This window comes from Hirundo rustica, chromosome 16 (genome assembly GCF_015227805.2).
Source record: "Hirundo rustica isolate bHirRus1 chromosome 16, bHirRus1.pri.v3, whole genome shotgun sequence".
Classification (NCBI taxonomy): Eukaryota; Metazoa; Chordata; class Aves; order Passeriformes; family Hirundinidae; genus Hirundo; species Hirundo rustica.
Window position 1 is genome coordinate 2,883,910 of NC_053465.1, and position 11,760 is coordinate 2,895,669.

Genomic DNA, 11,760 nt, shown 5'->3' on the forward strand with positions numbered 1-11,760 from the left:
GCCAACACCTCCCAAAGTGTCCGTGAAAAATACACCGGTACACCAGAAGGGGACCGAACAACCCAAAAATAAATCCATATGACAATATTTCAAAGGCTTTAAATGTCTTCAAAGCCAAGTCGCCTTCTTTAATGAAAGCGGGATCAAGCCAGAAAAGCTTTAGGAGTTTAAAGTTATTTGATAGCTAGTTATTTTCCTTCAAAAGAGGCTAAGTAAACCTCTGCCTGTAGCCTTCATCACTCCACCAGAAATGCTTTGTCAGGGTATTTGTGACAAATTAATTATAGCGATAGAAAACCTCAGTAGAAATGAATATTCAAAAAGAATTTTTTTTTTTTTAAATTCTGTTGACTTCAGGGAATGCTCTCCTGTTTCTAAAGCTGTGTGTTTTCCTCATTAGCTCTCCCCACCTCCCCCAGTTCTTTTCAGAAACTTTCAGAAGTGATTAGGAATGGTTTTATTTTCGGCTCGCCTGGGGAATGGCGTTTGCAGTGGAACAAACCACCGATGCTGGAATCTTGCTGGCAACGAGAAAGGGCCCATCAGCAAACTTTCCAGAGAAAACATCCTGAAATGACCGTGCCAGTCCTGACCACCTGGCACCAACACACAGCGAGATGCTGTGTGGGGCTGTCCACAGAGCCTCCAGGCTGGAGGAGCTCGTCCTCACAGCTCAGGGGGACACAGCAGCTCCATCCTCGGGGGATCCTGGCCTGACCCTCCACAGAAAAGAGCAGGGCTGGGGCAGACCCAAGGTAACTCCAATGTACCAGAGAGATGGGGATCTCGCTCCCTGCAAAGGCTCTGGCAAAGCAGAGAGCTCCTCATCTTTTTTCTCTTCCCGTTGCCTGTGAATTGCAGACCTTTCTTATCTTAGGCTAAAGGCGTTTCAAGGAGCCTTCAAAATTCCCATTTGTGCCTCTCATTAAGACAGAGGAGCAGGAGGCCACTGCTATCCATCATCCCACCAGCCCCAGGTCGTGTCCATGCCTCCCTCCCCTGGGAACACTGGTCCTGTCCCCGTGCTTACCTCCCTTGGTCCTGCACCTTGCACTGAAATATTGGGCTGCAGCTCCTGGACTCTCTTCTTGCAGGGTTGTTTTGGGCTGACAGTGGAAAGGAATAAATGTAAATAAAGCTTTTCCCAAGCTGTGACTGCCTGACCCCGCTCAGGAAGCTCCCACCACCAACGTCCCCACATGGAGCCACATTTCTGTCCCTGCTACAGGAACTGGGCAGGAAAAAAAAATCCTCCTCTCCATCCTCACTCCCTCCCTGATAACTCAATTAACAAGCTGCCTCCTTAGCATCCTATACTTAATTAACAAGTTGAATTAATAAGTAGCCTGGTTTGCTTAATTAATAATTAATTAATCCTTGGTTAATAAGGACAACAGAAACTAGTTCATAAGGGAATCGTTTCAATAGCTTGTGGTGAAATCGAGGATCCAAGGTGTTAAACGGCTGCATGGAGCTGGTGTGGACCCCACCCCGACACCGAGTGTTCCTCCCTGAGTCCAGCTGCAGGCTGTCAGAGCTCTTGCCTGCCTCCTCCTGCCCCAAACCCAGGTTGGAATGGTCCAAAATTCTCCAGATTTGGTTCTTGCTGGCCCCGGTGATGCTCTGCAGAGACGCTGTGGTCCCCCTGTCCACCTGGAGCAGGGGAGCTGGGATAGGGCTCTGACCCGCTGGCACTGGCAATGCAAAATGGGGGAATTACTTGAAACCAGCAATAAAAAAGGGTATGTGTACAAAACACAATCCAAACCATCCCTGCCGGGTACATTATTTTCCAGGGAAGGATTCCGAATGTGTTTTGGCATTCAATTTAAAGTCTGCTGCAGGAAAACCACCCAACCAAAATTTTCTGGGGCTGGGTGAGACCTGACAGCCCCTGCCCAGGGTCCTGGAGCACAGGGCAGCTGGAGCAGTGCCCAGGGCCTGATCCCAGGAGGAAATGCTGTTCCCTGGGCTCAGGCAGTGCTCAGCTCATACCCAGCTCAATATGTTGCCCACAGTTTGACAACATATATTTGGCAATTTTCACTAGGAAAGTGTGAAGAATTCTGTTGATGTTTCCTTCTCATCCTGCTACAGCAGGTGTCTTGTTTCCATATGAATGATCTCAAGGTGTACATACATATATATCCATATATTAAAAACACTCATATTATCATATAGCATTTCAAATTCAGCTAAATAGAAACAGTTGATTTTTCCTGACGGTATTGATTTGAAATTCTCCATCCACAGACCATTTTGGGATCCCAAACAAAAGAAAAATCAGAGTTATTTCCCACACAACAGAAGCAGGGCACCGATCTCTAGGAAAATGAATTTTTACTGTATTGCTGCTTATGGTGACTTCTGGTTTCAAAGAAGATATTGAGCATAGCAACAAAACACGTTTGCAGACACATAATTACCATTATTTTCAATTATAATGCTGCCATCTCCAATCCAAGTATTTCAAGACTGGTAAATACCAACATTACTGTTATTGCCATATTGATAAATTGTGTTGCTGGTTTATTCTGAGAATGACAATTAATGGTGCCCAGTTTTATTCCAAAATTTGTTGGACAACCTGAAATGAATCACAATATAAATCTGTTACTAACCATCACAGTAAGGAGGGGGCTGGGGCAGGAAGGTGTTTTTTGTTAAACACTCCAGACACAGAATCTATGAGCAAAATTGAACTGGAAATTCATTTTCCTTGTAGAAAGATGAGAGATTGCATTGCACTGCTTTGTACAGTGGATATCAGTGCTTCTCACACCTCTTATTTAGATTTTTTTGTGTCTGGTGTCTCTGTTATTTTCCCCAGCGGGCTCCATGGAACCAGGACGTGGTGCCTGAATGCCCCTCATCGCTTTTAAGACAAGTGAGAGACAGGGGAAGCTTTTTTCCCAAGGTTTCCAGCAGGCAGAGCAGACGTGCCGCACATCCAGCAGGACATTTCTCCTGGTGGATTCCTCTCCGTGTGTCAGAGCTCACAGGGCTCCTCCACCTCTCCTGCAGATCCCCCAGGGCAAAACCCAGGATGGGATTCGTGCCTTGGCCAAGTTTCAGCTCTTTCATACACCGAGCAAGAAAGGACAGGAAGAAAGAAGGAGAGCACAGTTGACTTCGCTCCCACTGGGCTCCAAATAACGAAGGGAGCTAATTGAGGTCAAGGACTCGTGGAGTCGGCAGCACGGCTCCGGTCTGAGAACAAAACCTGCTCCCAAATGCTTCCCACGGCCAGTGCTGCAGGAACAACTCGGAAAGGTTTTCAAAGTATTCACCAGTCTCTGTGTCTGCTGCCTGGCACGGGAGTTCCTGCTCTGGTGCCTGCACAATCCACTGGCATTCCTCCACTTGCTTTACCTGCTTTTGGTTACATTCCATCGCCGGGCTGCTGCCTTCGCCTTGCAAACAGCAACAGCCACCTGGATGGCATCTGAGGGGGAGGGTTGGCTTATCTCAGATGGTCCAAAATCCACCAGTGACGACCTCCAAGGCAAATTAATATTTTCTGTATTGCAGCAGAGATTCCCATTTCCTACCACCCTCACCCTGAATTTTGCCTTTGTGTGGTCATGCAGGAACGATCACAGATTTGGGAGAGAGCTGCAGCCAGAGAAGGCCCAAACTAGAGAGAACAAACCCCTCCCATCCCTCTGAGCAGCTGCAGACATAACTATAAATTCCTGTCCCGTGAAAACTGCATTTACTCACCCCAAACAAATCCACGCGCGTCACCACTGCCGAGGGCTCTGGGTCCTGGTTTGGAGCGCCATGGACCTGGCGGATTGACACACCTCTGAGCCGCCTCCCCAGGAGCCTGGGCTTGCTGGGTGACTGATCCTGGCCTCACAGACACCAGCTGAGTTCTGAAGAACAAGCGGGAAACTTTGCACAGGAAGCCCAGAGCCTCCTGACAGGTGGTGTCCCGTGGGAATGATCACAGCATCGGCCCCTCTGATCCCGAGGCTCCTGCTTTTGGATCAGACCTGGTGTGTTTTACCCAAACCTAAGCTCCCACAGGTGCAGCAGGGCACGTGATAGAGCCCGTGACTGACTTTTAACCTCCTTGTTCTGTCTTGACACATTTTTCCCTTCCCCCCCGCCCCTATTTTTCATTAAATCCAGGCCAGCAAGGAGGAAGGGAGAGTTCAGTGCATCTGTTCATCGCTAACGTTGACAAACAACACGTAAGAGCTTTGCTAACCTGAAAAGTATTGGCATATCCAACCAAAACCCACTTGATTTCCCCTGGAAAGCAAAAGCTGTGAGAGGCCATTAGTAGCAGGTTGCCCTTGCATGGGAAGTAATTGAATCTGGAAATGGGAAATGTGCGGCAGGAGCGCTTGGCTGTCATTTTACAAAAACAATTAAATGCATGAAATGTGTCTTAATGATATAATTAAGGCAAAGTTCCAATCCTCCATTAGTAGTGGCATTAATTATTGCAAGCACATTGCACTCAGTATCGCTGGAATGATGAAATTCCTTGTTATACAGCTTTATTAACAAACGAATAAATAAATAAAACAGGATTATCTGCTCCTCAAGAGAAGCTGCGATGCAAAATTACTTTTGAACAAACCTTGATTGGTTTTGCCTGTTAAGGCTGATGGGAAGAGAGGTCAAAGCACCTTGGGGGAACTCCTGTAAAACACTGCATGATGCCAGGACTCATCATGGGTGTTACTGGAAGAGGCAAAATTGATTAATACCATCACACTGACCCCACAGCTCCCCTAAAACACGCCCATTCGCACACCAGCTGCGTGCAGAACTTCTCCTAACCCTCCTAAAGTGCCTGAAATCCGTTGTCACCCTCAAGACCCGGTTTGCAGCAGGGCAGGATCTCACCTGCCTCTTACGAGAAGCGGTGAATCACCTTTCGGTTTCACAACTGATTTTACACTTCTCTGCTCCCACTCCCTGGGGCTGTCAGCTCTCTGGGAGGGTCCTGGGGGTTTGGGGCAGCAGAGCCAGGGGCTCCAGAGCCAGGTCCTGGCTGCCTTCACTGCGGAGGAGCCGTGGATCGGCTGCCAAAACGCTCCTGGAGGTTCCTCAAAACTGTTTTATTTATTGGCACAACTGGGATTACTGATCTCAGAGGTGTAAAGGTATAAAACACACCTTCCCAAAGGAGGAAGCCATCGATAACATTCCCTCACGGGAACGTGTTAGGGATTGTAAATTTATTAGATGTGGAAGCCTGTTTATAAGTGATTTTCAATGTTTAATCCAGCACGAGGAACAAAAATTGGAGAAATCAGCCCCCTCCAGCCAGCCACGTGACTCCTAGGTGATCTCTGCCAGAGGACAAGCAAACACATCAGCTGAGTGATTATGTGGGTACCTGCTGAAAGAGGGGGATTTTCAATTATGCGTGGTTGAATTTCTACCTCTGCAATTCCCGTTATACAGGGGAAAATCAATTAGCGAGAGTCATTTGCTTCTGAGCACGCTGGTCGGAGAGAAACATTAGTTCAGAAACATTAATTTCTGGACAAATGTTTACAATTAAAATGCGATTTTGATTCCACTCGAGTCCTAGCCTGTCACCCTGTATCTCAGCCAGATCTGGAGAGGAAATTACGATATCCAGGAAAGGCAGTGGGAAGTGTCACCCCTGGGTTTGCCATGAAGACCGTGGGATGCACTGGGCTCTTTGTGCAGCTGAACCTTGGCCCTCAAGCCATGGAGGAGCCCTGGGCTAGCAGGGACCCAGGAGCAGAGAGAGCACGTGGGGATGGAGAACAGCGGGATCACTACCTCGGGGTTCAGGGGGCATTTCCTCTGTGTAAGGCTGATAATGCAGCATTTCTTTAGAAGGGACATGTGCCTGTGCTGGATGACATTTGTCCCGTTTTCCCAAGGCCTGAACACAGTCCAGAAGCCGAGGACCAAGACAGAGCTGCAATGAGCAGTGTCCTGGGGTGCCAAACCCCCACACACAGGCAGCGACCCACACAGGGAACTGACAGCCTGAGCACAAAAGGAAAACCTCTGCCTTTTCCCATAAACCAGAACTTCCAGAGACAAGGCGAAGCCCATTTTCCAAGCTGACATTTGGTTCCAGCAATTACTCACAAGCAGTTGCATTTGTTCATGACTCAGCCCAAGGTCTCGGTTCCGAGCTGAAACCTCACGGAGGACTCGGGCATGTTCAGACGGATGGGAAGAGCTGAGTAAACTTGAACACATTTTTTTGAGTTAGTCTGCTTCCTTAAAGCCTTGCCTCATAGCAGCCTGTTGTACAGCATTAGGAATCTCAGTCCAATTCCTTGGTGCTGCCCCTTTGTTCTCTGCCACAGCTACTCAAATACCACGCACCCCAAAATGGGTTTCTTTTGGGGCGTTGCCAGGCTCTGGGCACCACATCCTTCTGCAGATGTGAGGAACAAGAGTGCTGGAGGTGCCTCACCTTCCTTGAGATCCACTGCACAAAGCACCTGCCTGCATCACCTTCCAGAGGGGTTTTCTGCAATCAAAGTTGCTCCTCTGCCACAGGTTACTCATCAGCTCTAAATTCTCAGCAGCAGGGTGGAAGTGAATCCAGGCACGGAGCAAATACAAAGAAATTGTTTATATAAATAGCTTATTTGGGCATTTACAGTAAAACCTGGCCTGGAGAAAGTAAATAGAGTTCCAGTTTCGTGCCACTCCTACAACATTACTGTAAATAGTTGGTATTTTTTTCCTTCAAGTGCAGGAATTATGCACCCAGCTGACCTTGCACTGGCACAGGAGGGAAGGAAGCGTTCCAGACCTCCTGTTTGCAAAGCAATAAAACATAACAGGGCTCAGAGATCAGAGGGAAAATAAACAGATCCTCTCACTCAACCTCCTCCAACTCCCCCTGCTTTCCCCTCCACAGCTTATATTTAGCTCAGGCTCCTCCATGCCCACGGAAGGGCTGCCCTGGGAGCAGGGAGGCAGAGCACCAGGGCCAGGCTCTTGGAGAACCTCAGGATTTCCTCCTCAGAAGAGAAAATCAACAGACCTGCTCAGCAGAGCAGAGAGAAACAGCAGCTCTCAAGAGAAAAATAGAGATGAGGTAGGCAGTGGGGCCCACCAGGGTCATTCAACATTTGTTAACCTGGCTCTGCTCATCTGAACATTGCAGAGCCTGGGTTTCAGATTCAAGGGGAAAAAAAAATATATATCTGTGTGTGCACATTAATAAATTGGAGCAAACCTGTGCTTGCAGCCCATCATCTTCCCTGGGAAAGCCCTTGGTGTGCGTGGATCCCAGGTTAAAACCCACACCAGCTCTGCTGAGCACCCCAGACCTGCAGAGAGCCTCCCCAAAACACCACAGAGCACCCAGAAGGGGTTGGTCTTGCAGGACTGCGTGCTTGCGTGACTATTTTAGAGCTGGACTGGTTTGGATGTTTAATTCTCACCTTCATGGGCCAAATAGTGGAAGTCTGTGAAGACCTCTTGCAGAAAGGCAGCTGGCTGCTCCTGCTCCTGGAGATGTGGATTCAACAGCGCTGTCTTGGAGCAGGAGCCGTGGCCAAGGCTCTGTCCCTTGTTGGGAACACAAAAGGGACAGGGAGTGGCCAGCAGGGAATTCCCACCTGGGACATACAGCCAGGCTCAGGGCCAGGTGTGCCCACCTGAGAGGGCCGTGGAGTTGCCCAGTGGCTTCTGCGGTGTGGGGAAACAAGATGGGACCTCTGTGCCACCTCTTTGCAGGACACGAAAGATGAGAGACTCCAAATATTTCAGAAGGCAAAGAGCATAGAAAAAAGGCTTTATTGTCTAATTCTTACTGCCTTTTATAAGGTGTTATGATACAGACTTAACATGACTGGTGAATAGGAATGACACCTCTCTAACCCCATTGGTGAAACCAGAGAAACAGCAAAACACCACCTGGAGAAAGACTGTTTTGAGAAAGGAGAGTTGTTCTGCCAAGATTGTTTTGAGAAGAAGCTTTCTTGGGAAATTTTTCCTTGGGAAAAAGTTGGCAGCATTTAGCAGGCTAAAATCTCTCAGACCCAGAAATATCAGGGCCACACCTCTTCTCTCCTTTTTCTGCCTTAACAGCAGCGAGGCCACAGCAGGAGGGAGAAGGTGGGGTCCTGGTGCTGCTTGGAGAGCGATGCACGGAGGGGTTTTATGCTCCCGTCTCCAGTTCTCTCTGTTTTTTAAAGCCAGGCTGCTCATTAGCAATGCACAGCAACACCAAGCAATAACTTTGTGCTGCAGTTACTCTCTTAATCAAATGCAGCTTCACAGAGCCACGCTGCTCTGATTGTTCAATGCCCAGGTTCCCTGCCTTCGCAGAGATAAATACTCCGAGGAGCTGCATTTTGACTGGCATCCAAAACTCACCGCTGGCTGCTGGGGCTGTGATTTATTGCTGCTGATGGCAATCAATCCCAAGGCCACTGTGTGCATTTGAACTGATTCAGGACCGAGCAAGGGGGGAATGAACACCCACCGGGAGCTCACCACGGATGAATCCTGCAGTCAGTGCAATTCCTGCGTTCCAAACCCCACTCCAGGCTCACTGCACAGAGGGCTCCGTGTCACCTCTCCTCTGCCTGGTGCAGAGCCAGCAGCCTGGTCAGCCAAAGCCCTAAACTTCATTTGTGCACCTTCAGTCTTACCTGACAAGAGGCTCTCCTTGGGCAGAAGACAGGGAGGAAACTCAAGAGTGGTGCAGGCAGCAGCCTGACCAGCAGACAGGGAGCAGGACAGGATTCCCAGGGGAGCAGGCAGAGAGGAAGGAGCCCCTGGAGCTGCCGTGATCAATGGGCTTTCAGCCGCAGGGGATGAAAATGTACATCTACAGCTCCAGCAGAGTGTGGCTCCAGGACAGCCTGAACTCACTTTTGGGTACCCTAAAAAAATGCCTTCAGTCCCAGTCTCACCTCAAGAAAAGGTGGCTGCTGTTTCAGAGGGTTTATCTTCAGGACAGGAGGGATCCTCACATCACCCAGGCAGCTTCAGAAACCCGCTCAGGAAAGACTCTGCAAAACCTCCTGCAGCTCTGACTCTGCACAGGAGCAGAGAGACCCCCGGAGCAAACCACCACCTGCCCTTCCCTGGAGCTGCTTAAATTTGCCTCGTGGGCCATGGCAAAATCGTGCCCACCTGGGGCACATCCTCCACCCGGGCCAGCTGCCCTGCCTGCCCCTGCCCCTGAGCAAAGCCCCTGAGTCCTCCTGCACGGTGTTCCAAGGAGAGGGGAGAGGCTGCAGGGCTCCTGAACGGGGAAAGAGGGAGGGGGAATCCCTTTGGACCCCACCAGCCCATCAGTGAAGGGCACCTTGGGCAGTACTTTCCAGCCTGAGCATGTCTAGAAGCCCAAGGCAGGAATTACTTCCTCTTCTCTCCTGGTTTTTTTTTGCTTTTGCTACAAATACTGTTAGACAGTCCTGTTTTATACCAAAGCAGTGGGGATTTCTACACATTTTTATATACAGGGATAGCAGGAAGTGTTTGGAGTAAATTCCCACTACAGCTGGGAGGGTCAACAGCAGGATCCCTGTGAGAGCACGTTGATTTCCTAACAAACCTCAGTGAAACCCATCACTGCAGGGAGAATCTCTTTCCAGCCACTTTACTCAGGTTTTCTCTCCCAGGTCAAGGCTTCCCCTCCCTCAGTGGTGGGACAGGACTCTGCCTGCACAGCAAGGAGAAAAAAAACTCCAATAAATCAGCCCAGGGAAATGCAGCAGGTTAAAAAGCAAGAGGCTGACTCCAGGTTTCAGGACTTCCCCACCTCAAAGCACCCCAAGCCATCCCCATTTTTCCTGGGAGGGAATCACTGGTGGGACCATCCCTGAGCACCAGGACTGGAGCTGCACAAGCCACAGAGGGGTTTTAAACCAGATTAAACACAGGCATGAGCATGAGCAAGGAATCATCTGCCAGGAGAGCAGGATGGACAGAACTCCCAAGGATGGCAGAGGCAGCAGCAGAGCTGGATCAGGGCAAACAGGGAAAATATAGAGACAAAAAATAAAATATTTTATTTTTTTTTTAAATAAAGGGGCTTCTCTGAAGTTTAAATTCTCTGCAGTTGGAATTTGCACCTTCCAGCCAGCGCACCATGGAGGCCCACAAGAGCTGCAAGAAGGGCTTCGATGCTGGGAGCACAGGGAAAATCTGAACCTGATTTCTTAACTCCCGTTCCATTTGCAGCACACAAATCTGTTTAAAATCAAAGGCTTTGCCACCTGTGGTTTCCAAAAGTCAAAAAATTGTTTCTTTTATTGAGCTGAAAAAAAAAAACAAAACCACCCACCAAACCCCAACCAAAACCCGAAAATTTAAAAATAATGTTTTTCCAATCAGCGGTGCTGCAGTGTCCCCAGATCTCCTCAGCAGACATGGAAAGGCAGCTCAGTAACAGCTACCTCTGCCCATTCCCACGCACTGCAGTGGTTGAACTTGATTTCTTTTTTTTTGGTTCGTTTTTTGGTGGTGGTTTTTTTTTGGTTTTTTTTTTTTTTTTTTTTTGTCATTTAAAAAAAAAAATCCCTTTTTGGAAAAAGTGGTTTCAGCTGAGTTCTCTTTTTCTGTGGGAAGATGTTGGTTTCAGCTGTGATTCCAAAAACATAATTTTGAAACAACGACTCAAATCAAACCCTGCCCTTTCCCGCCCTCACCATGCCTGGGGCAGGGTGGATTTATTCCACTTGGATATTTGTGTTCCTGGGGTTGGGGCAGGGGTATTGCCTGCTCTCAGAAATTTGGTTTTTCGGCGTTTCTTCGGGCATGAAATGGGAAAGAGGGTTTGGAGCTGCTCGAGCCAGCGCCGGGGTCACAGCATTGGCACAGCCTTAAAATCATCTGACTTCCAGCCACAGGGAAAAGTGTCCCAACCAAGGCCAGCTGCTTTCCAGCACCGTAGCACCCCGGGTTGTCTTTCCAGCAGCAATGCACAGAGGAGACCAGGAATCCCACAAAACAAACCACAACCAGGAGGGGAGTGGCACGGGTCCAGAATCAAGCGGATTTGGGGTTCCCTGGGCTGCAGCTGAGCTGCTTTCATTCCTTACAGAGACACTCTCCCAGCTGACCATCAGCCTGGGGCTGTGCTGCAAATAACTGGAGAGGCAGAGCGTCCCAGCATCCTGCTGAAGCCCACAGGAGCTCCTCGTGCCCGAATCAAAGCCAAAGGTCGGCCGCTTGCCCATCCAAAGCAGCTGGAGGAGCTGCTTCTCCAAGCCACTTTCAACAGTGCTGAAACTGAGGTTTGGGACCAGCCAGAGAGAAGGGCTGGGGACACCGAGGGCGTGGGCAGCAAAACCCAGGGATTAATGACTACACATCCCTTAGCCCCAGTGGGGAACCCACGGTCTGGTGAATTACGGGACATCCACCCTTCACACACACAAAAGAAAACCCCCTGCAAAGAGTCAAGTTTTCAATCGCTTTAATGTGATCACTGCAATTTGACCACAGTTTCAGAAAGGGGAAAAAAAAAAGAAAAAAAAAAAAAAAGTCACACAAATTCTCTGTGCTTAGGATTTGAGTCAATCTACGCCGTTCTTGTTGATTGACGTTTTTCAAGTTAAGACCTTCTGAGCATCAGTGACGTTCTCGGCTGAAAGGCAGGACCGTGTTGGGCAGAGTGGTGCAAAGCAGGAATGCTTCTTCTGGGATTAGAGCTGTGCCACCTCTCGAAAGGAAACGGTTGTACATGCACACACACGCACACACACACGGAGCATGCCAATACACCAGGAACCAGCCACAGCTCCAGGGGAGAACACGGGGGGCGATACAGCGGTG

The 11,760-nt window shown here is 49.1% G+C and overlaps 1 long non-coding RNA gene across 2 annotated transcripts; it reads right to left on the reverse strand.

The window, feature by feature from the left end:
• Positions 1 to 1,428: 1,428 nt before the first annotated feature.
• On the reverse strand, positions 1,429 to 9,032 carry LOC120760113 (uncharacterized). 2 transcript variants are annotated; one of them, XR_005703291.2, is made up of 7 exons: positions 8,889 to 9,032; positions 7,410 to 7,536; positions 6,094 to 6,775; positions 4,595 to 4,698; positions 3,724 to 3,878; positions 3,373 to 3,498; positions 1,429 to 1,694 (listed from the first exon to the last, which is right to left on the reverse strand). It is a non-coding gene; the product is annotated as an uncharacterized LOC120760113 (long non-coding RNA). The 2 variants fall into 2 exon arrangements; XR_005703290.2 differs by lacking the exon at positions 1,429 to 1,694 and having other exon boundaries at positions 2,314 to 3,498.
• Between the last annotated feature and the right edge of the window lie 2,728 nt (positions 9,033 to 11,760).